The 26,098-nt window shown below is 37.7% G+C and overlaps 1 long non-coding RNA gene across 1 annotated transcript; it reads right to left on the bottom strand.

The window, feature by feature from the left end:
- Positions 1 to 8,922: 8,922 nt before the first annotated feature.
- LOC116216610 lies at positions 8,923 to 18,442 on the bottom strand. The gene is made up of 3 exons (XR_004159732.1): positions 18,015 to 18,442; positions 14,183 to 14,306; positions 8,923 to 9,359 (listed from the first exon to the last, which is right to left on the bottom strand). It is a non-coding gene; the product is annotated as an uncharacterized LOC116216610 (long non-coding RNA).
- Between the last annotated feature and the right edge of the window lie 7,656 nt (positions 18,443 to 26,098).

The raw sequence follows: 26,098 nt of genomic DNA, 5'->3' as shown, positions 1-26,098 counted from the left end.
AACCCACAACCCACCTCATATACCCAAAGTGTCATAGCTAGTACCTTTTTTTAATCCTCAGCAGTATAAGATCCTAAAGGAAAACAATGTAATTGTATTCACATAATCCAGCTTTCTCCACAATTATTGTACTATTATTATCAATTGTCCTTTGCTAGAATTGACTGTTTTCCTACATTGTGCAGCATAAGCTTTTCTTTTTTTTTTTTTTACTTTCAAGACAGAACTGGTGCATCATACAGCAATAATCAATCTCTCTCTGGAGGATTCAGAGATTATACTGTAATTTATTTTAAACACCACTGCTTTTTCAGTCATGAAAGTGATAGTTTTATGCAACCCCCAATCATCATTTGCTATAGATAATGCATATTACATTGATCTCAACTTGCAGTAGTTTTCCCTCAGCACAGTTAGAAAACTAAGTCCGTGCAATTTGCTTTTTGATGCCTTCCCAAAGTTACACAATCTGCAGTACTAGAGATGTCACAAATGTCTGAAGACCTTTACTGACAACTGTGTGTGCAGAGAATCATAGAATGGCTTGGGTTGGAAGGGACCTCAAGGATCACTAAGCTCCATCCCCCCTGCCACATGCAGGGCCACCAACCTCCATATCTGATACTCAACCAGGCTGCCCAGGGCTCCGAGAAGTTACACAAAATGTTTATAGAGAGTAGTGTCTCAAATTTTCCTGTCTTAAGAGCTAACTGCATTGAACTAACAGCTTGACTTCTATATGCTTCAAATTATCTTTGATTTATGAAAAAGTCTTCTACAACTGATTCTCCTTCCCAAGCCTATTTCCTTCTCCCTCTATGTGTGTTTACATAGGCTAAAAGCCACTGTTTTCACTCATGTCTTTGAAAATCAATATTCCATTCATTTTTGCTCCTATTTGTACAAGAAATGAATATTTCAATTGATACCAAGTGTCAAATTATTTATGATATATGCATATTTTCTCTAACTCATAATAAGGCTGTTTGTTACACTTGTAATGTATTCCCTACTCTTGTCCAAGTTCCATTTGCTTTAATGAACAAATTTTTCTACTCTGCTCATTTTCTCCATCAGCAGATTTGGATCTTGTGTTTAATAATGTTTCTTTTCTATCTTGCACCCTCACCATCACTGCAGTAATGGTATTTATTTGGGAAAATAAAGACATAGGAACATGTGTAAGATTTGGTTTAGTAACCAGCAGCAAACTAGATGAGAAAGCTGTCTTCTGAACCCAGAAGTATCATTAGATTTTAGTATCAGAACTTTCAAAAGATAAACTACTGACATAGACAACATCTGTGATGGAGCCCTTCAGAGAGCATAGACCTAGTCACATCAACCAAGTGCTGTGCTGGAGAAGTGCTAGAACGGACTTTGCTGTGGAAGAAGGGGCTGCTGCTTACAAACAAAATGTATTATTCATTTCCATCAGTGAGCATTTAATGAGCATAACATTGCAAACAGTGCCTACCCAGATCTCCACTTCCGAGCCAGATCATGTTCAGCAACAAAAATAATCTCAACCATACCAGCATGAGGCCTTTCTTACAGAATTGATGTGCATTTGGTATTAATTAGACCCCATTCTTTTCTCAGACTTAAACCTCTTGTCCTGAGCAAACCTCATTTTAGCAAGCCACAAGGACAGAGAGCAGCAGGCGCTCACAGCTCACAGAACCTGCACCTTGTCCCAAGGCTTCCCTCAGCCTGCAAACGATGGCACCGAGGGTCATCCCCAGCGGCCTGCCATCCCTGCCCCTGCTAGTGGATGCCGATTTTTTGGCATCCTGCGACCCCTAGTGAGAACCAAGCGTGGCCGAAGCCCTGCCTGCAGGCATCCAGGCCTAGCAGCTGCACTGCTGCCAGCAAAGTTCACCTCCAGGGACTTCCCTTTTCCCCATTAACGGACCAAAATGCTACTGTAAAAGCATAGCAATGCGTTGCCTTTACTTGCATTGAAACCATGCGCTGATTGTATGGCAACTTCACAAGAAGCTGCTATTTGTATAAACTCACGGCAAGAGTGGAAAGTTGAGAGATAACAGCTGCCTTTGATGCTCTAGAAAACGTGAAAAAGGGAAACTGCAGGCTGTACTTCAGCGAGCTTTCCTCCATCGCTACAGACAAGGCCTAAGCCTTTGCAAGTATCAATATTCACTACAAAAACTGTATTTTTTTGTCGGATGGCGGTAGGAAAACACAGGTAAGATTACCTCACAGGGTTCAAACTTGACAGCTAAGTTTTTTGCTTCTTGCTGTTGAAGTCGTGATCATATCCACCAAAGCAACAGTTTAGAACAATGATTTTGCTCAATGTGCATTAAAAACTTCAGCTGAAAATGGAGACGCGCACCTTTTGAAGAGAAAACAGTATTTCTTTAGCAAAAGAATTCCACTACCTTTAACTTGATATTCATAAACACGCATAGGAATATTTCACAGAATCGCAGAACCGTCAGTGTTGGAAAAGGCTTCTAAGATCCTCTCTCCAACCATCCACCTACAACCAGTGTTGCCCACTAAACTTTGGCCCTCAGTGCCGCATTTCCACGTTTCTTGAACACCTCCAGGGACAGTGACTCAACCACCTCCCTGGGCAGCCTGTGCCACTGCTTTCAGAGAAGTTTTTCCTAATACCCAACCTGAACCTCCCCAGTGCAACTTAAGGCCATTACCTCTCATCCTATCGCTAATTACGCAGAAAAAAGATCAACCCCCACCTCATCGCAACCTCCTTTTAGGGAGTTGTAAAGAGCAATAAGGTCTCCCTTGAGCCTCCTCTTCTACAGACTAAACAATCCCAGCTCTCTGAGCCGCTCCTTATTAGACTTGTATTCCAAACCCTTCACCAGCTTCACTGCCCTTCTCATTATATTTTTGTATATACACAAAAATCCATCACTTTTACACATTTCAACGTGTGCACGTTTATGTATGAAAGTTATGTATGAAAGTGGGTAAGCCTGATGTTTTTATATCTGGAATTTACTAAAATGACCTAAACAACTCGATCCTAGACATAAAATAAAGATGCCAAGTTTTAATTTTGGTGTTTTTCAATAGAAATGAAAATATACATTAACTACTCCAAATGGATTTTTTTATTATTTTTTTTTTCTTGTGGAAAGACCTTAGCGATCTCTTCTAAAGTACTGTTATCAACCAGACAAAAAGACAAAAGATTCTAGGATATAAAACATTTAAAACACACCCAGTTTTCAAAGACACTTCTGACTATCATATGATATATTCTATATTATACATGGAAACTTGATTCCAAAGAAGCAGTAGAAGCCTAAAATGAGGAATTTTTATTCATTATTTTGCATCAAAATAATTATGATTTCCCTTTAATGAATAATATTGCTTTGTGATTTGTAGCCCTTTTCACTTAAGACAAATATATATGTATACTAATTTCAAAGGCAAGCTTTCCAGTCATTCAGTCTTCCTAGTTTCCACTTACTCATAAGTTGAGTTGGGTCCAAGTCATAAAACCAAAACTAAAAATTCTTAAGCACTTCAGATCTGGAAACCTACTCTGAGCTTCATTAACCACTTTTTTTGGGAGCTGTAATCCTCCTAGGTGTTGGCACAATAGCAGCATGGATAGCTGAATTTTGGGCAAGCCACCTCTCCTCTTTCCAAAGCTTCTTTTAAGTTGCTTAGTTTCTTCCATTCCTCAGTCACTTTACGAACTCACCATTTTTAGGTAGGTACTTCCCCATTAAGCCTATGAATTTCTCCTGAGAAAAATGGCAAATTTTTGCTGTTACAGAGTGTTCATTATTAGTTATATATCTCCTGTGTATATGTCATCTGCCACATGCTTTGAAGGAAGGAAGTCCATCTTTCAGTGCCACTGGAGCAAGTATTATAGCTTGCATGACCCATAAAAGTGCATCGGTGAACAAATGCTCATAGGAGAGCTGCCTCCTCTGTGTAACTTATCTTCAGTGTTAGGCTAATTTTTCTGAAACTTTGCTCCACGTGTGACCTACCTTTATGGAATGGAAGATTTTAGAGGCCTGTTTGGCTGATTGCAGAACCTTCAAAACCCAGCAATGCTACAGTAATCTGTTACACATATATAATCTGTACTGTTTGGTCAGAGTATAGGAAAAATGGAGAAACAGCAGCAAACCAGCTTCTGTGCACTAATGGCCATCATATTGATGGCTTAATTCATGGGTCCGCAGCAGCGTGAATCAATTTATTTAAAAAAAATATTCAGTTGAAAGCACACATCGATACCACCTTCCCACCTACATGGAGCATGTTATATTTCTGCTATTGAACCAAATAGATCATTCCATCCACTGCCCATAGCTTTAGAAAAAGCACCAGTATAAACTCTACTTTTTCCTTCAATTTCTTCCTAGGGGAATCATTAGCAGATTTGTTTATGCATATCTGCATGAAGAAAGCTGAATAGCTCAAAGGGAATGAAAAAAAATTGAAGCATATGTTTATTTTCAAAGTTTTATCTGCTTTACCAAGGACTGATATAGGTAGAAAATAATGATTTATTTTCTTTAAGTTCCTCTAAGCCATTTATTCTTTTCCCAAGTATTTCTGGGAATTATCACAAAAAATGCAAATTCTAAAGTTGATATTTACATACATTCTCTGTAGGTGTCAGCATTGCTTTATATTGTTATACAGAACCGTATTATTTTCTTCTCAAAGAAAGAAGAAGCTCAGATTTGCAGTTTTCTAAATGAAAGATAACTATTTGCTGTCAGTTTGCCCTGTACTGTCCTTCTCAGACAAAGAGAATTAACAATATTTTGTATGCTTGCATCTATTGCAGATGCAAAGAAAAAGGCTACATCATTTTCTATTAATTTCTTTAGGTTTTAAAATAATTTTATTCCTTTCCAGTGATCCTATAGATAAGTAACCAAACTTGTTGAAGTAAAAACAAGGTTATTTAACATTCGCAAGTATTTCTGAAATGTTATATGGAAAATGCAATCAAGGATGCCACTTATACTGTGAATTTGCCTTCTTTGCACACGCTGAAGCAACAGCACTGGACCAGAAGTTCTTGTAAGTTTCTAGGTAGAGTTCTCAAAAAGCCATCTTCAGATAGTACTAATTTAATACTTTCATTCATAAACTTTATGAACAAAATACAAATATGTCACTGAGGTCTCTCAGTATGTTACTGAGATGAATTATTCATACAGAGAGGTCATATTAGAAGTAGCGAATGACCTTGGGAGCTAAAGTAATGGTAATGGGGGAAAAATCAATTGATACGACTGCAAGGTCATAAATAAAGAATAATAAGAATTCTGTCTGGGATCTCAGTTACAAAAAGTGATAATGGATTAAATACTCAAAACGATCATTGGTTTCCTATACCCTTGGATGAGAAATACAGTCCAAACATGCATGAGGCATTTCCAGTAAGGTGATCAACACTGATGGCATTATAGAAGTTCATGTACATGTGAACATTATTAGAAATGCTGCAGATAATGTTCTGCTGATCAAATAGCCTCCTTTTCAGGAGGGTATTGAGCATTTCAAAATTAACTAAAAAGGTATATGAAGCTCTTATAAAGCTAGTGGGTAACAAATCAATAATTTAACAAAAATAACATTGGAAGAAGACAAAAATAGCTACAAATGGTTCGGGAATAGAAGTAAAATTGGGAGGAATGATGAAAAAGAAATAATGAAGAAAAATCTCATCTAATTTTAAACAGAAGTTCAAAAGAGAGCATGGTATACCTGTCTGCTTGGCATGCGTGTGCTGGTATCTGTGTCCCGGGGAGGTCCCAGTATCTCCATCTTTCACTTGCATTATAGATTTGAGCTGAGATTTGTTCCTCATGCTATGTCATTCTTCATTGATAAAATCAAGTGCTACTTACGTCCATTGACTGCAGGCAGTTTTCATTGGTCTATTTTCAAATGAAACGGAAAAGCAGATGAGTGAAGTTTTTTGCAGTAGTAGCCTCAAGTTGTATTTAGACCAGCATCATCCTTCTTTACTGCAAATGGCAAGCATCAGAGACTTCTCAACGTTGATTTGCAAGCCAGTCAACGTTTTCAAGCTAATTGATTCTAATTTAGATATGGATTTCACATTGGGCATTTACTTAAGTGCAACTTTTACCCACATATTTACATGATATACCTTCTTTAGAAACTGTTGCTTCTGAAGATTTGTTTACAAACACATTTTTCTCTACTCCTTCTCCCTCCCACCAAGCCTTCAGTAAAACTGTCCATAAAACATAAAAGCTGCACTGATTTATTTTCAGGTCATCTCAAAAGTACTTAGAAGCTCCTATTAACAGCACAGTAGGGTAGAATGCTGAGTCTTCTCTAACTGTGGCTGCAGATTCTTGTCTCTATCACAGATTTGCCCTTGGGTTGCAAAATAAACAAAAGGAGTATTTATAGCCATTCTCATACAAAGATATTCAAAAAGAAGGCAATGAATTGTAGGGTGCTTGCTGTATTTGTGGCCTTGCTTCTAACATTACTGTTAAGGGCAAGGTGATGTCACCTCACCTGTCACAATCTCTGCTTTTGTACATCTCTGCATAACACTGCCCCTCCTCCAACCCCCCCCCCCAAAAAAAATATTATTTTTACATTCATTTATTTGAACACATTCCTATTGTCAGGACAAATATAGAAATACTATTTTCCACCTGAATTGGATCACATTATTATGGTTGGTACAGGAAATTGGAAAAGTAGCACCTCTCTATCCAAATTATAGTTTAAGGAAGCACACAGCTCTGACAACTAAAAACTACCCTTAGTTATTACTCTTATTAAATGTCCAAAACGGGATATGAAACAGACAAGCCCTAAATTATCCTTTTTTTTTTTAAATTTTTCCAGACTATAATTTGATTCTAAAGTAAGATTCAGTAAATTATTACAAGGTTAATAGAAGCTCACAATGTCAGGTATAAGCCAGAGTAAGCTACATAACTTAACTGGCCTTCCAAAAGTCATTCTCTACTCTCTAGACCTAATATTCTTGCTTTGGAGGAGACTGTGATTTAAGCTACATCAAAAAGCACGGCACTGACTATGGCTGTGCTTTTATGAAAGCACCCCTGGCTGGGAGCCTCCCTGTCTCAGCTTGATTTATTCCTCCACAGCTCAGGGTACTTGCACTGCTGAGACATTCCACTTCCATCTGCACTGAGTATGCACACTTCCACAGTCACAGCCACATACAGATGGACCCTCATCAGCCCTGGAATATTCTCATAAAGCTCAGGTTTTATTATCCTGGTCTAGAATTGATTGCTCTGAGTAAATATCAAATAAAACATCCGATATGAACTTATGATTTTACCTACATTCTAGATGAATAGCTACTTACGAAGCAAGATAACCTTTTATGACTAAAAAAAAAAAACCCCAAACCATGCAGAATCATGTCAGAGTTTCATTTTCATTAATGCTCACTTCACTGTTCTGTTGTAATAAAAACAAATCCAAAATCCAAACTCTTCACTGAAAAGAAGTTTTTAATGTCTAAATCCTCAAACAAACAGCTAAAAGCAGAACTAAGTCAGATTTTCCCCTGCAAAAATGCATTTTTAGACTACTAATGTATTGCCATTACTTTTCACTACATCATAGCTGAGGAGAATATGGGAGTATTCGCTAAGTGATCAACCACTGAGAAGTGAGAGTAAAATCTTAGCAATCTTACATTATTCTCTTCACCGTAAAACAACAATGATGTTCAGTTTAGTTAAAAAAGCACGAGGACTGAAAATTAATGCTTGAGGAACTGAGGATCTTCCCCATTTGCCCAGGGAAGTTGTGGATTCTCCTTGTCTGGAGACATTCAAGGCCTGCCTGGACGCCTACCTGTCCAGCCTGCTGTAGGGGGTCTGCTTTGGCAGGGGGGTTGGACCAGACAATCTCTAGAAGTCCCTCCCAGCCCCTACAATTCTGTGATTATTGAAAAAGATGATGGAGTTTGAAGATGCCTGAGAGAAGAAAAAACGTTTTAGTTGGTTTTATGATAGTATGATGCAGAGAAAAATTCACATTTTAGCAATGTTTTGTCTGAGCTGACTGCTGCTTGCAGCCCAAATTCTGAGTACAGTTTGGAACTTACACTTCATTGATTAGTCCCCTATGAAGTAAAACCCACTTACACAGGAGCAGAGGCCAATTGGATTATTTCTACTTCATTCTAGAAGAAGGGAAGATTAATTCTGGCCAGATCACTGCAGCTAAATCAATGCCTAAAAATAAGTTTTAGAAGGAAAGAACAACTACCTAAGATACAAGGAGAACAGATTAGATCCAAGTAGAATATGCGAAAGCTGATAGATCAGTTTCATTGAGGCCCTGACTTTAAAATAGTTACTTACTGCTGAAAATAAACTAAGTTGATTTCAAAACATCGTAAAGGAGAATACATCCTTCATAAACATTTTGCAACTACTACAGGAGGATATACAGCTGAGCATCAAAGATAAATACAGACTACCATCACAAATTAGGAAACCTTTAATTACAGTGTTAAGTAGTTTGTACTGCTGTTCAGTCTTCTTATCTAATCATTGAATCATAGAATGGCCTGGGTTGAAAAGGACCACAGTGATCATCTCCTTTCAACTCCCTGCTACGTGCAGGGTCGCCAACCACCAGACCAGGCTGCCCAGAGCCACATACAGCCTGGCCTTGAATGCCTCCAGTGATGGGGCATCCACAGCCTCCTTGGGCAACCTGTTCCAGTGCCTCACCACCCTCCATGTAAAAAATAAAATTTGTTATTGTTAGTCACTACTTGTAGTTTTTTATTTAACAACTAACTAAATGCTAACTCTGTAAATAGATAACTCTGTTAGCATGGTTGCTATTTTGGGAGATCAGAATATGCAGTACAGAAAGCACAAAACATCTATACAGCTCTCTTGTAAGATAGTTTTTAATTACGATGGCATACATTTTCATTAAAGTGTAAGAATGAAAAACACTGCGCATTGAGCTCAACATTTTGTTTGATAGTGGGTCATAAAGAAAATGGATCCATACCCCCAGATTTCTAGGAAAATGATGTGTTCACAGTTAGTGGATACCTGAGAAAAGTTTTGTCCTTTCTCCCCCAAAACAGTACCTCACAGAATCTTTTTGGCAAAGGCAGTGACAGAAACTCATTTCTCCTGGGAAACACAGTTGCCTCAGCTACAGGATCATCCTTTCTTTTCTTGACATCCCAACTCATTCAAAACACATATTCCAACTTCCTCAACAACTGCCATGAGTCCTGCAAACAACAGCCTCTTTCACTTCATTGTGCCGATTCATTCCAAGCACTGTTCATCCCGCACTCTGAATGAGGCAGGGCCCTGTGGGAAAACAAAGAATGAGATAATGTAATTAAAGAGTATCTCATAATGTACATGGGGATTGAACTACAGTGGCCTCAACAATCTTAATTCTTTCTTAACTCCTGAGTGATTAATACTGCAGCTTATTTTAATGCTGTTTTCTGTATATAACCAACCACATTTCTTAGCAAAGGAATTTAAAAATAACCAAAAACCCCAAGCCAAAAAAACAACCACATGGAACCATACCAAATACTACTACGTGGTATGCAAGGAGAATTACCAGTAGAGCCAACTGGAGAGGAAAACAACAACACTGCTATTTTTGTTGAACATTTTTCTATTCTCAGTTTGCCTATCCATTAATGTCTAAATGTTTCCCAGAGATGTTTCAGTTTTAATGAATTTCTGCCAGATTAAGCTGTTTTCAAATCCTAGTTTGTGCTTCCCATCAGCTCACATACTCACTCACTCCAGCAGAGTACTGAGGAGCTTATGTGGACTTCTCACGCCAATAGCCTACCTGACAAACACAGAGATTCTAGAAATTCTGCTCCCAGCCTTACAATTTCTCTGCTGAGTACTCCATCAAGTTGGACAGAATTGGACACAGAATGGTAATTTCATTCTGAAGGGAATAACGCTTTTGTGAGAGCTCTAATTTCAGTGCACGAAGTTTACAAGTCTCCTACAAAATGAGCATAATTCCTAACGTAACCTTCCCAGCAGCACAAGTTTCTGGTACATGTAGTATTTTCTAGTTGAAAGCTTGAATCATATAAAGGGTGTTCGTCTCTTCCCAAGAGCTGAATCTTCTGCAGTAAAAGAGGTTGTTTTGAAAAAACACTTCTCCCTGAAAATCTAGACCTTGAAAACACTTTATGTTTCGAAGCTCCAGAGGAACAGATTGGAGATCATCACTTGCCACATTTTGTGTCTCAGCATGCCAGTCGCCCTATTGCTTAGTACTTCCAGCAGCACAAGCAGGGCTGCTCCACAAGAGAGGACAAGGCAGGAGCTGTGAGAGACCCAAAGAAAAACCACATCCATGCTGGCTGGAGCACAGTCCCACAGCACAACAATAGAACAGGCAAAACCGTTATTGGTATTGGTATTGGAAATAGGGTTTAACTAGGCACACCAGGGGAGAGCAGCCTGTGGCAAGAGTGGAAGTAAGGCTATTACGTGAAGCAAAAGGGCCTGCTCCAGAAAGAGCTAGCAACAAAGTACCTGTAAGCCTCAGGTCTGGCCTGGGGATGAGGTGAGATGAGCAATCAGATAGAAACATAGACACTTAGAATAATATAGAAAAGCACTGACAGCCCAGGTCTGAGCTTAAATGCAGTCCTGAGGCCCTTTGGGCACAGGGTGTGTGGCTGGCATCCCAGGTTAAGGATATTCAGGGCCATTAATGTCTGCGAGTGCTTCAAGGCATGACAAGCATTACAAATCATATTGAGATTACGATTAGGCAAAAGAGAGACTACAGAGCTTCACTATGCTCAGCAATATGTCACTTCCAGAGGAGAGTATGAGTTTTTATGAACAATTCCTGGATTTTTTTTTGTTGTGGGTTTTTTTTTTTTTCATGTTCATTTGGGGCTTTGTGGCTAATACTGCTTATTTAAAGGATTTATTCTTCCTCTCTTTCTTTAGCTGTATTTTGACTTATATTGGATCGTTTGTTTGAAGCCATATCCTTCCTTTCTCTGTTCTTTTTGTTTGTCTCCTTTGTTCATATTTTATGTTTGTTGAAATGTAAACTTCTGGAGACTGCAATGTTGAACAAGTTCTTCAACTCTAGTTGAACTCGTTAATCTTGGGAACAAGAGTCAAAAGAGCATAAAGGATATAAAACTTTTTTTCTAATTCCTGAAGGTTTTTCCACTGTAGACGCTCGGAACTCCAGATCCAATCATTATTTTTAATTAATATGATTTGGATTTTCAAGAGCCTCTGACCCATGAAGACCCAGAGAGAGTTAAAGACCCCTCTTTTCCTTAGGTGATGAGCTCTGTATTGCACCTTAGAGAGGCACCACTGTCATTCTTATTTTAAACGTTTATGAGGCTCAATCAGACTGAGGATCATACATAGTTGTGGTGCTCTGTCAATTTAGGAATAACATTCATCAATCCTGAAAATAATGTCTTGTTTATATATCCACATATAAAAATGAGAGCAACTACTATAACTTGAGGCATTTCCAATTGAAGGCTTCAGTGAAAAAGTGGATGTCACTGTTTTGAACTTCCAACTGACATTTTTTATCCAGAATCTTACAATGCCTTGCAAACACTATCTGCTTAAAGCTGCTCTTGCCAAGCAAAGTATGATACTTTCATCAGCTATCAGTTATATCCAGACTGAAATACAGGTGGTGACTAGCACAAAAATGTGTCACAGATGGCTGGAGAAAGTGCCACAATCAGTTGAATTTTAGGACACACTAGGGTGATGTTTCTTAAGTTTTGCCAGAACTTATTTTCTTAAAAAGAATGCCATACAAGTTTTCACATCAAAAACTGTTATCATGCCTTGGATCATTTCTGATACAAAAGGAAGCAGATCATACTCTCACTTGTGTTTTAGCTCCTTTCTGCTATTTAAGAAGCAAAAATATCTGTAAAGCAATCAGAAGACTCAATATGAAAGAATATCACTTTCCTTATGGCTAATCTATGACCAGACTTAGAGATGTTTAGCATTCAGAACAACACATTTATATCATTAGAATTAAACACGGTTATGCAAAAAAATCTTTGTTTCTCTATTTAAACAAGAAATTGCACCCAGCAGCATAGCTGACATCTTATTTCACCTGAATACCTGGAGGTGTTCAAGACCAGGTTGGATGGAGCCTGGTCTAGTACCAGATCCGGGGGTTGGTAGCCCTGCCTGTAGCAGGAGGGTTAGAACTTGATGATCTTCCAACCCAAGCCATTCTATGATCCTATGATTTCAGGATAATAGTTATACAGCACTGCAGTACTCACTCTGCTGATTGCAACCCCAGCATTATTGCTGTACTCTCCCATTTGTGTGCAGTAAGATGCAGATAGTCATGAGCTAGATCTGCTCATACTCTGATCTATCAGTGCATTAGGTTTTACTGTCCCAAGCTGCTAAGAGCTTCAGAAGCTGATCTTCTCAACCCCTATATGAAGCCCATTCAAAGTAGGATTTTCAGGCTTAGAAATGGTCTACTGCTAATGCAGTCTAAAGGTTTTCAGACCACAGACTGAACAAAGCAGTATCATGACAGTTCTTACATGACTGTGTGGACAGACTTATGTGACTGTAGTTGATATCTGCCCAAGTAGAAAATTCAACCTTAATTAAATTGCTTAAATGGGATTTTGCAAATGCAATGTGAAATTTGACTACTTACACAAATTGAATTATGCTGGTGAGACAAGAATGCTTATCACAGCATTTGTACATCTCTTCATTACTACAGAGGAGTTGTTCCAAAATAGTAATATATTTTACTACATTTTCATCAAAAAACATGGTACATAGTGAAGTACTCCGGGTTTCCAAATGAGAAACAAAAAATGATTTGGTAAATCATTCAGCCAGTGCTAAAAAGAACCCTTCATATGGACATTCAGGGTCTGATTGTTAATGTGATGTAGAATGCTTTTCATGCAAAGAAGATTTGGTCTGGGGCAAGAAGCATCATCAACTACATCATCTTCAAAAAACTTTTTTTCTGATGCTACAGGATAGGACTAAATTCTCTAACGAACAGGTGTTTTCTTGTTCCTCTTTCTGGTGCAGAAGCTGCTCTTGGGAAAAATTTCAAGTAATTGAACTGTAATTCTAATTAGAAAGCACTTAATATCAAATGGCATAGACGACTGAAACAGCTCAAAAATGTAGTCATGTGTGCATAAAATACAGATTTTAGTGATGAATGGTTCAGAATATGCTTATTTATTTTGTTACTTTATTCCAGAAAAAAAAAAAAAGTTTCCTTATTAGTGCTCACTTGATCTATCCTGAAACACTACAGGATTTATAGTAGGGTCATGCTTGTCCATATGCGTTTTGACAATTATAGAGAACACTGAATTCATAATTTCAAATCAACTTAGGCATTTAAGTTCATGAAACAATTTTCTCTTCACATATGATTATTGTAATGTTACAAATATCTGCTGAATATGCACAAAGTGTACATTCCTCCTTTCTCCACCGTATCATTTGATACAGAGAAAATGCCTGTGTGAAGATCTGAAACTTATGGCTTGGGTTTAAACAACAAAAATTTGAATTATAGAAGATCCTTGAAAGTACTGACAAATATTTTTCATTTATCAAAATGTAGTCTGCCAAATTTAAACACAGAATTTACTTTTGGCTAAAAGAGCCTTTTATATTCAGGTATGGAGCTCAGAGATCTCCAGCCAATAGATAAAACACTAGAGTTCAAGGAAATTTTCATGACTGCAAGCATTTTCATGCAAAATCCATCACACAATCTAAAATAATCAGTATTATTGTCCACTTGCCTTGATAAAAGACTTCAAAAATCCTAGCGACCAGACATCAGAAGTTTTCAATGCACATGGCTTGCCCTCTTTTACTGTCTCAAGTAATAAAAAGAGACTAATAAAATTCCAAACTTGCAACCAAATCCTGACATTAAACCCGAAAATACAACAGCCCCACAATATATGGTAGACCTGAGCCCTTTTGTTATTTTGTTGTTGTTGTTGTTTTTTCTCTGACAGAAGTTCAGACAACTTCCAGAATACAGCTTTGTGATTGAAAAGGCAAAATAGTATGTTTCGTGCTCTTATCCAAGTCTCGAGATATGAAAAAGTAATCCTTACTGTATCAGGTTTCTTCTGATGGCTTTTATTTCATGTCTGACAAGTATGTTTTCCCAGACTCTTTCGTTCTACAGCAGGTGCTGTCAGGAGGCCTGTTTGTGGTCCTCTCCTTTATCTCCTCCCCCTAAAATGACAGAAACTTTCATTAAACCGTGAGGATACTTGAGAACACAGGTCCCCGTAGCATCTAAAGAAAGAAATGGACCACATGGCACAAAACAGTAAACTACAAAGCCATTTTATAATGCCAGCTGTACAATAAAAAGACATTCATTTAATGTCTCCTCTCTTCCACGCTAAATAGTTCCACTTTCAAAGCGCTCCCTGATCCCACCAAATGAAACTATCTCTAGTTTTATCATATTCTGTTGGTAACTTTTTCTAGAAAAGTATAAAATCACTGTTGCTTCTGCATTTACAACAAAGACTTTTTTTTTGGTCTGTTATGATATGTACTCATATCAGTATCAGACTTCCTGACTTATTCTCATATTGTTGCCATAAACCAGACAATAAAGTGATTTGAATTCAGAGGCTGACACCAGGATGTATTTCATCTGCATGGTAATCAACGCTTACTAAGGTTCACAAGGACAGTGCTGATCACTGATCATTTCCTATCCTTGGTTTGAATGTGGGTAAAGAGAACTGCTGAGTGTCCTTTATCGTGCAGAAACGTACGCACTGATTCTAGTAAATTCAAAATCCTTAATTATCCCGTCGTATAAAACAGAAGAGCATAAAGAAATAGATATATTGGTAACAAATGTTTGAAGGAGCACAAGGTTTGAGTCTGAGAATTAGGGAAGGCAAAGACTCAAATCTTCAAAATGAGAGGGACAAGTATTGGTGTGTCAGGCAACTCTTTGTAAGTGATAGTCAGCGGGACTATCTTCAGCTTCTCATCAGCTTTCCAGTCTAAATATCACAGGCTTAACATGAAATACTGTTAAATACTCTTCAACCTCATGTACTGATCAACGTCAGGCTGCTTTTCAGCATGGCCTTCTCCTTTGTCAGTCGCTTGGTCAGCACGTGGGTTATGCTTCTCAGCACCATGCCTTGAAGCCCAGCCTGACTGAGTGATTTGCTGGCCAGAGACCTCCTCTTTGGCCTTCTGCTATATGTGATGGATCTTATGCTGAGGTTAGCCAGGGGAGTGTTTAACCAGTAATTTCAGACTGTTCTGTGGCTATATCTGACAGCCAAAAGTTACTTGCAGCTCACGTGCATCATCAGTCTGATTTGGAAGGCCTCACTCTCCCAGGAGAACAACACAGCCATCAGGCACTTCCAGCACTTCTGGTCAAAGCTGCCCTACTGTGAACTAGAAAAGTCCAACAAATACAAGGAAAAAGATAAACAAGCAGAAGATCCATAGAAATTAAAGTTATCAATTTAGGCAAAATTGATAAAGAAAACTGAGATCAAGAAAGCATGTATATTTGGCAGTGACCAAAGCAGAACAAAAAAATGTTTAATGGCACAAAGGGATGGGAAGGTCAATTCAGAGCATTAGTGCTTTATATCTAGGAGGAAGGATGAAATACTCCATCTGAAATATAGAGAGAATGAATTTCTTTGCAGTGCACCAGTAAGAGCGTACGTCAAATAAACACATGCTGAATAAACGTATTGGAATTCCACACAGGGGTCCCAGAAGAGTTTCTCAGAGGATTTCATCTAATGATTGTTTTTATTTTCTGACTGTCACTTTTTAATAACTTGAATCAACGTCAGAAAACTGGAGCCATACCAGTATTCTTTTGCCATTATTCAAAAGGTCATGCAAGAGTTGAGGAACGGGACAAATGGTCTGACATCAGTCCAGAGACACAGACCTCAGATAAAATGCTTCATTTTTATAAGGTGTTATTCATACCACAATACAAATCATTCCTTCCCTTGGCCTGATGAGCATCTTTCCATGAGAGCTCAATCTCAAAATGCCCAACAGCTTTAGGCACTTGCCTGGAAGAGAGGAAACCCTTTTTCTTACCATCCAAAGGGGGAATATAGGCCTTTCTCACATGCTCCCAGTCAGTGTGCTAGCACTTGAGCTTACACAAACAGTACCTCTTGAATATCTCAAGCTAGACTTTTCACATATGCAGACAAAACAACCCGGATGCTTCAGAAATATTCATTTTAACTGAAAGTATTTGCCACATCGCATCCAATTTTTTGGAGTTATGAATATTATTTGACAATGACTATTTCAAAAACCCAGACCCAAAACTCATACTAGATTCCTGCCATTGTTACTTGCTCTGTTTTATTGAAAAACTGTAATAAGAAAATTTTCATGTCACTTCACATCTGAACAGTACAGAGAGTTTGCCCAGCTCTTTAGGCAGCTGTAGTATTTAGTTACAGCACATCTGTCTTCCACACATCAGCAAGAAAGAATAAATAAATCCACCTGTGAGGGCACACAGCTGCAAATATGCACAGATGGGTGTGCTACCCACACCACCATAATGACTCTCTGCTGCCTTAATTTCTTACCTTCCTTAAGTAAAAATTAAAGCAGTGTAAGTAGAGATGCTTTACATTCTAATTTGAGGGAGCTTTTCTTGTTACACCCTTAACTTATGTCAAAGCTTTTCTACTTAATGGGATAATAATGCTATATTAAAATATATTGCAAATTAAATTGTTAGTGTTTATATAACTTATAAAGTTCTGTATTGGTAGAGCTCATGCCAGAAATGATACAAGCTGGAAATCTGGCTGTTTAAACTGAAAGTTTAAATCCATGGAATAATTTATCCTACAAACTTATAGTTAGTTATAAATTACTAACTAATTTATTTTCCTGCAATTAAGTAAAATACATGCTTTTAGAAAACAATAACTCTTCCAGTAATAGTGTTTATATTCTTTATACACAGTTCTGTCAAATGTTTCAGTCGGACTTTTCCTTTTGAGCTGTATTAGGTGTTTTAATGTATTTTCAAAAACATCTATGCCCTCAATTTGCATTGTAATAAAAAACTTAGGGACATAGCTAAACTTGGAGACAATTTCGCCCTTTATCACACTTTTTTAATACACAAGGACAACGTTTCTATAAGCAGCTAAGTTAAAATCATAAATCCTAGGACTTTAAATCCAGATGGGAACAAGAGCATTCAAGTTTTCTTGGCTTCTGGAAGCTCCTGCTAGACAAAGTCACTCCTGATTACAGGAATAGACCTTGCTATTAGACTACAAGGTCATTGGTCCTTTATTTCAATTTATTCCTTTAAAATATATATATTTGGCCTTTTTTTTTTTCCATAAAGAAAAACTTTGCACAATTCTGTAAGTCTGAATACTATTATTACCAAACATTAATTTGTTATTTAGGATCAAAATCAACAGAAATAATATTGTAAAGAGACTAAATTGAAAGCATACTTCAAAAAAATCATTCCAACAACTTTTTAATACATTGTTATAGTAATGGTGCTTCAGCTACTCCACACACATGAGCCCCCCAAAACCCACCAGATAATCTGAATTTAAAAACCTAACATAGAAAAACTAGAGTGAAATCTATATATACATATACAGTGTGAGTTTTTAGACCTCACATTTTAGGTATCTCTTTTGTGATGTTTCCTCAATGAAAAGCTTCACAATACTATGTAGAAGTAAAGCCAAATAACTCTCCCAACAACCTACCTCGTAACCCTAGCTATCGCTGCTCTTGGAGTGCAGTCTGCTTACCTGAAAGCAAAGCTGTACAGGCGCAGACTGCAGGTACCAGTGACTGTGGCTTAAGGTTAGTACCTGGTCCCTGTAGGAGCTATGCCTACACAGCAGCCTCCATAGACAAAAGAATTACCTGTTGAGAAGCATCCACGAGAAACAGAACTTTAAAGTTGTACAAAACCTCTCTGCAGTCTGTCATCCTCTGTGGTTCACTATTCCCCAGGATCTCCAGCTTCTTCACATTGCCTCACCTCAAATCTCTCTCCATGTCTCACATCAGCCCCTGTCAGCAAGAACAGCAGACTCATAATTCCTACTTGCATTGCTCTGTCCTCATGGTCTCCTTCCCTTTCTTGAGAGATCCCATTTAATGACACAGAGCTCCTCTGTTCTCTGCATACCCAGCTTGAATGAAACAGCTGTGTAACTTTGGACTCTGTAGACTTTGCCACCGCATCTCCCATTCCTCCAAGAGCTCATCCACATTGCTTTCTTGCCTCTTTTCTGAAGGTTTCATAACTATAACTTTGACTGAAAAGGATGTTTTTTTAATTAAAAAAAAGCTCCTAAAATACCCAGTCAGTGCCAAGTCCTTGCACACAAGTGCAAAACCTTTAACACATACATATATTTGTTAAAGATATAGCTATGTATCCAATGACAAAAGTAGAAATATAATAAGAAAACAGCATATTTGGTGTGGCTTTAACTGAATCCTCACATGACCTACTTGAAAAATTCAGCAGGTGGTAGCCCTGAATGACTGACATCTGTGTTCATCTGTTTAAAATATCTTTGGTAGAAAAGAGGAGATAGAAAAGACACAAAGAGCACAGCGTCCTACATTTGTTTCTTACTTGGAAGAAAAGAAATGGGAGTATAAAATTCTTTAGCAAAAGTTCATAAAAAAAAAAAGAGCTCTTAACTAAAAAGAAGCAATTTTTTTTTTAAAAAAGAGATTTTTAAAGAGTATTGCCAGTTGCTGCTGTATCACAAGTATATTCTTTCCCTTTCAGATATCAGAATATTGTTATTTTTGTCTGACCAGAGCTTGATCCTCATTACATCATTATGTTCCAGAAAGTAGTACAGATTTAAAATCTGTGAGCATGAATAAAATATAAACGCAATGTTAATACATTGCTTCTCAGCTCAAATAATAACATAAAAGCAAACCTTTGAGAAATATCATTGTCTACTATAGTCTTTTTTTTTTAATTGAGAATTTTTTAAATCAGTTTACAGTCAAGTGGAAAACCTCTGGAAAGTTTAGAACTGAGTCAAAAATCTCTTCTGATTTAAATAATCTTATGTAAAAATTGTTTTTTCTCCAAACAAAAGATAAGCAGTTCCCCAAACGAACTCCTTCCCTCCTACCAGCACCATGTACTGACTCCCATGGAGAATTAAACTCAGGACCTTCAGAACAGATGGCAAAGACCTTATCTGCTTTCCAGTCACAGCATGAGGCCATATAGGTTTGTCTGATAATGTACTCAGACTGAAGAAAAGGTTCCTTGACCCCCTCTCAATACGTCCACATTCACCAAAGAAATACTTTTTAAAATTTAATCTACAGTATTAACTTTGATTTTAAAAAGTCATTTACAGAACAACAAATGCTAAAGAGACTGCTTTCATTACAGACTGCTTCCATTTTGTCAAATCTCAGGCACTGTCTTTGATTAAAAGGCAATAATTCTCAGCATATATGTTGTGTAGTTTCAGATAATTTTGCATCTCTTTTGTACCTCCTTCCCAGTTGCACTTAAATTGTGCCATAGCTTTGGCACTGCACTGTCCCGTGTTAGAAAACAAACTCATTGAGAGTTAGCAGATGAGTGCAGCTCAGTTCTGACACTGCACCAAGCCAGCAGCTTCTTCTGCTCTGTTAAATTGTCATCTGCCCACCTACAAAATTCTTACAGCACAAAGTGATAAAATCTTTCTCCCAAATTATGAAAAACATATAGACAACAGAGCAGAAGCAGCTGTTACTCTGAAGTAGAGTCTTTTTTCTTTTAACTATGTGATCTTAGCCAGTTAACACTTCGGTTTCTGAATGCTTCAGCTTTTATTTGAGAGCAACAGTCTTAAAAACTGATACTGCTTTGGATATTATTTTGTTTGAAGTTCCTTTTAAAATTGCTCTTTCATTTTTAGAGGTTTTAAAAGATAATAAAATTAAGTTCAGGGCGACTTTTAATATTAAACGTCTAAGGAAAAAATCAGATCAAAAGTTTTGAGGTGTGAGGCAGCGAGAATTGCTAACTGATGGCAGTAGTGATCTGATGGCTGTTGGGGTGATGGCTGATAGGTGTTGCTGGGCTCCCTATAGTTTCTACTACACAAATATTTGTTTAACACAATCTTGTTTTCTTATACAATACTTGTTAAAACTGTTGGGGAATCACGTATGCTTCCTATAGGGGAAAAATGAAAGAGGAAAAACGAAATAAATTAAACAAGAAAAAACGAGAATCTCATTAAATTCATATAAAATACTTACTCATTAATACTTCCAACAACCATATTTTTGCTGCTTGGATCACAGCAGCAGCAGGAGCTGAGGCATACCAAGCTTGTTCTAATTAACTCACACATGTGCTTTCCCATGGTGGCAACTACAATGGGACCATTCAGTTGTTTACAAACCAACTAACAAAACTTGTAGGGGCATACATGAGTAGGTAAGAAGAACTGCAGTGTATAATTTCTCCATATAAACATTGTCTGTGCATCAAAGCGACTCTATCATTAGCTGGGAAGAGATTAAGGTCCTGTTTACCTACAGCAAAATCCTTTTTCTTCTTATGACCTAAATATCTTAGAGTCCCCTGCAGCCACCCCGACTCCATACCAAATCACATCTGCGTCTCCCTCCTATATTGCTGTTGTACTGATTTATTCTTGCAGCCAGAAGCCCTGTCTTTATTACACGTGATAGATTCCTCGTGACTTTCTTATACAGTCAGCAAGATTTCACACTTCATTAGAGGCTAACACACACACTTACATAAAGAAAAAGTCTGAGCAAATCTTTCTAGTCTCAAATTCCGAAGCTTGTCATAGAAAAGGTTAACGGAAGACATCACTGACAAAGTGTTTGATGCTCATGCATGCCTTACAGTTAGCAAAATAATTCTAGACTTGATTAATATGAGTTTGTCTTCTGCAGAGAAGAATAAAGATGGCCCGAATAATCTTGAATTAAATAACTTGAAAACAGGAAATAGTTTAGCAAAATAACTTAGCTAGCTGTAGCAGCACTCTAGACAACTGCAGGCCTTCCATATAATCCAAACATTTTGACCTGAGTAAGCAGAGGAATTTGTAAAAAGGTTAGCAAAGCTACCGAGACATCAGCCCACATCTTCCATTGCTGCTTTTAGACAAACAGTTTTCCACTGTTTGGCATCCAAGAACAACCTGGGATTAGGATAAAAAGGGTGAGAAAGGTAGGTGAGATAGGCTTATAAAGAGCAACCTGCTAAGCTGTTACATTTGAAAATATGTTTCAGAACATTATTTATAAAGAATTATTTAACTGGGAAAAAGGTTTATCATGGACTATTGCTACACGGTACATCTAGGGCAAGCAGAGATATTTTTAGTTAAAAGCATTACTTTAATATCTTGCTATTTGTGTGAATGTCCTCTTTGGTCTTGAATTAGTATTTGGTCCACCCTAAATACTACAATCACTTTCCTCTTTGTGAAGCTTCTATTGTGTTCTTCCACAATAGAAAGGAAATGAGGGAAGAAAGAGAAAGAAGGCTAGCCACAAGGCTGACCATAATGAGACTGGCCATTCTTCAGTTAGGCTCTAATGCCTAATGGATTGAAACATATCAGCAAGGTTATTTCCCCTCCCGGAATTTCAAAACAACAACGCATGCAGGTACATCTTGTAGACCAATTAGATGGAGTGATGCTGAGTAAAGAAAAGAAAATACTTCAAAAGCAATAAATCCTTGCTTTCAAGGTGCATATGTGTTTGTTCAGCCTGACAACACTCAGGAAACTTCTTTAAATCCCAAACCTATATTTTACTGTATCGCTGCACTTCTAGTCTTGTAGGCATGCAGATTTTGTTCAACAGAATCGTGATTCTGTCTTCTCCAATTTTCAGCAGAAAAGAGCCTTCAGATATGCCTGCTTCTTCCTCTAAATATTATTTTCTTATTTTTCTTAAATATCAAGAAATTGCCTCTAATGACAAAGTTTCTGTAGTATAGAGGAAAAGGACACATTAGAAAGTGATACAGAATTGAAGTCAAGAATGACTCCTCAGCACTCACAACTCTAGTACTGATCTTTATTGTTTTTTCTTTATGATCTGGAATGTAACCATCACAAGAAACTACCCACAGCTTAATATACTCATTGTAGATGCATGCAGCTTGCCCACATTCTCCTTCTTCAATAAACGCAGCAAAGATTTGACCATGAAACCTTGTGCAGTAAATAAAGCTATAAACATTCATGCAGCTCTGTAACAAAGATTTGCAACACGTTGTCTAGCAAAGGGTGTGCTAGGGCCTGCTTTAGTGCAGCCTAGTATGAGAGATCGGAGTCAGACAGTCCGCAGCATGAAGGACAGGAAATTGGCTTTTTACAGCCCATTGTTATCCCAACTGCTTTCTGAAAGGCGAAACAAGCAAACGAACCACTTCAGGATCAGACCTGATAGAGTGGTGTAAAGTAATAAATAATATTAAAATAGCGTTAAATTGTGATCCTATCCTAATGACTGTATAAGTGAAACGCTTATTTCGAGAGATAATCTGTATCAGGAACATTTCTCTACTTTATTCACAGATATTACAGGTATATCATCATTTGCAAATTCAATTAGAGAACTTGACAATACGAAAATAATGCATTAAATCAGTAAAACAGCAGCACATAAAGTACTTTCTTCAGGTTTGATTGTCACGCTCCGTCTGTCATAATTGTTTATTCCAATACTTTATCTCTTCAAGACCTTACGAAAGTGGGCGAGATTTTAAAGTATTAAGGTAGAATCAAAGATGTTTTGAGCATGAGTTAGTTTAAACATCCTTTTTATGCATAATGCTTTATAGGAGAGTGAAAGGGAAAGAGGTCTGACATTGCCAGATTCTGAGTTTTTCTGCTTGCACTCCCAGTCATCAAGAAAAATTGTGACATTAAGGAGGAAATCAGAAGAACATGATAAATGCAGAATTCCACTCATCTTAGGTAGCTGGCCTGCAACCTAAAGGAGGGAATTTCCTTCCTTTCCAAACTTTCCACTTTTTGTCATTGTCATTAATTTTTGTAATGATACCTCCAATTTAGAGATGATGATTAACTGTCTCATGAGAGATTCCAGTTGCTGAAGCCTAACATTTACCACTGAAGTGCCATGAATTCCACAAACTCATCCTCTATTAGATACGTACAATGAATCAAAAAGACTCAGAGTCTTCTCACCTGTGGGCATGGTGGTTTTTTTTTAAATAAGAAGCTTCGTCAGAACCTGGCATTCAGGAAGTTACTACTTCTGTATGTCTGGTTTAGTTCCATAGTGGCTAGCGGTGGCTAAATAGAATAACTGGAATCATCTCTTTTTGCACTCAAATAATATATTTAGAAAATGTGTCTTCACCATTGCTTTCTTTAGCCATAACAGACTAGCCTGAAAACTAAAGAGTGATCCAAGTTTGTCTCCTGTAGTCATTGTAAGTAGACAGCCTAGCCAACAAATAATGTAGAGCCTTGTCTGTTCCTTTTTTGAAGTGAAAGGACATTAATAACCATGTGAAACTGTCTTCCTTTCCTTCTCCTCTTCCTCCCCCTTCTCTTCTAAAAACGAAGATGAGGAAGCTCATTTTTATGACTCAGTTACATAAAAATTAAAAAAAAAAAAACACCAAAGATCTTACTTCCTTTGTCTTTATTGTTTACTTTCATGTCTATGAAAGAATCTCTGAGTATTTGAGAAACCATGGGGTTTGAAAGGTATAGCCATATATTTTTTCTCATTCTAGTATCTTTCCCTGTCCAGTAAGGGTGAAATCTCAGCTCCGTTAAATTAATGGAAGCTCTTAGAAGAGAACAAAATATCATGTGTTCACAACAGAGGTTGTATTTTGCAAAGCTCTGTTAATGAATGGATGTGGCTCCAGGTTCTAAAGAACTCTTATGACATGAATCCCGACAATTCCCCAACCAAGCATATGCCTCTGTTGGTTTTTCTTGCTATTACATTTCTCCCTGGAGATAAGATTCTATTCTTTCTGCAAAAGAGGATCAGTCTTCTTCAGATGCTGCCATTTCAGAATATATGGGTTGCATTATCACTCTGGAAAATGCACTGAGACTGGAGCATCTAATCATCTGTCTGTACATTATTAGTAATCAACAACTTCTTGAAACTCTCAGACCTCAGATCAGTTCTATGAGTTTCTTAAGAATTTAAGTGAAATTTACTTACGTTTTGTAACTCTTTATGGCATAAATCTTAGCTTTGGTTAGCTAAGTGCAAGTTAGTAAAAAATCATCCCCCATATCTGTAGTACTGCATATTTCTCTTTATAAAGTGTCCAAAATATGAATTTAATTGTGTTGGTTTAGGAAAAAGCTGCTAGCCATCTTATGAAAGGGTTTCATTCTGCAGTACTGGCAACAGGTATAAGCGTGCAACTCAACTTTCTGGCTTACTAGCAAAGCTCCCATGTTGAGCATCTAACTATAATAATGTCTTTAACACTTGTCCAGCTGAAAAGTATGTCTATCATGAAGAGGGAGGGATTCATTGCAGGGTTTTACCTCTCCCCTTGAAGAAAGTTAATTGAACAGCCTGAGTACAATAGATTCATTTCCAAGATCAGATGATGAAACAGTGCCCTATAAGAGAGAGAACTTCTATTACTAGTCACTCAATCTGTAAAGCTATGGATGTTGTACATACCTGTGCATGTTCTTCTCTGTACTTTGCAATAACTTCACAGAGGTATGAAATTAAATTGAGAAGTACACTATGTGAAAAAGCACTGGCTTTTTTTTTTTTCATCCTCATACATTAGCAGTTCACACCCCGTGTTAATTATATCAAAAAGAGAAAGCTGTGTCTGGAAAGTCTGCATGAAAGAAAGCAAATCTCTCTAACACAAGTTCTGGCAACAAATTTAATATGAGAATGCATCTTAAATTGCTTTTAAAGTGATGGAAATTCCTGCTGACAAAGACACATATTGTGCAGAGAAGCACATATTCCATCTGCCTGGACAACATGGGGATCCTTTATGCTGAGTAAAGTGGAATGCCTAGTTCCAGCTCCTTTCTGTGGTCAGGCTGTGTACCAACTTTGATGGGGAAAAAAAAAAAGAACAGAGCAATTTTGTTTTTTTGTTTCATTTTAGAAAAATAAATGAGAAATTAGTCTGTGTGGCTCCCATCATGAATTAATTTTCTGTGTAAATATTCAGATACTCTGAGGAGTGAGTTCAATACCGTTTGGCTTTTACAGACAGGACAGGGCTTTTTACAGCTGCAACTACTACTACAGGTAGTTGGTGGCCCTGCATATGGCAGGGGGGTTGGAGATTCATGATCCTTGAGGTCCCTTCCAGCCCTGGCCATTCTGTGATTCTGGTAGACCTAGCAGCTGAGTGTGGACTGGGTCACAGCGTGGTTAGGTATTACACTCACAGAAAACTAAGGTGGAATACCAGAGTTGTATCTGAGAATTTGGAAGAAATTGCCCAGGAGAGGAAGCTAAAAGCACAACGCAAAGGCAGGAAAGGGAGAAAAACCGTTACAGCAGAGGGAACTGCGTGTGGATGGGCTTGAAGCACAATTAGCCTAGGCTTTTCACACCAGGAGCTGGGTAGAAATAAAGCACCATAAGCATGTGGCTAATGATGGCAGGTATTAGCTAGAACAAGGGGCTGAGCCCAGTGCATTTTCAAGACGATCACTGATGTTTACCTGTTGGTACTATGGGTGGAGGAACTTCTCTTAAGTGGTTTCTTGGCAGGCTCAGTAACTAATAGCTCTTGCCCTTTTTTTCCTGAGGTGCAAATAGACTTGTCACAAAGTGACCCTGTCAGAACAGTGTTGTGGAAAGCATTCAGAAGGAGCTTTTTCACTGATTGAAACTCACAGAAATTGTACATGCCATAATAAGTAATGCTTATGCATGTGATCACCTGGGCCTGATCACCTGCTGAAAATGCTATTGTAAAGGGG

This window comes from Meleagris gallopavo, chromosome 4, assembly GCF_000146605.3.
Source record: "Meleagris gallopavo isolate NT-WF06-2002-E0010 breed Aviagen turkey brand Nicholas breeding stock chromosome 4, Turkey_5.1, whole genome shotgun sequence".
NCBI classification, from domain to species: Eukaryota; Metazoa; Chordata; class Aves; order Galliformes; family Phasianidae; genus Meleagris; species Meleagris gallopavo.
This window is presented reverse-complemented; position numbering and strand designations above follow the sequence as displayed.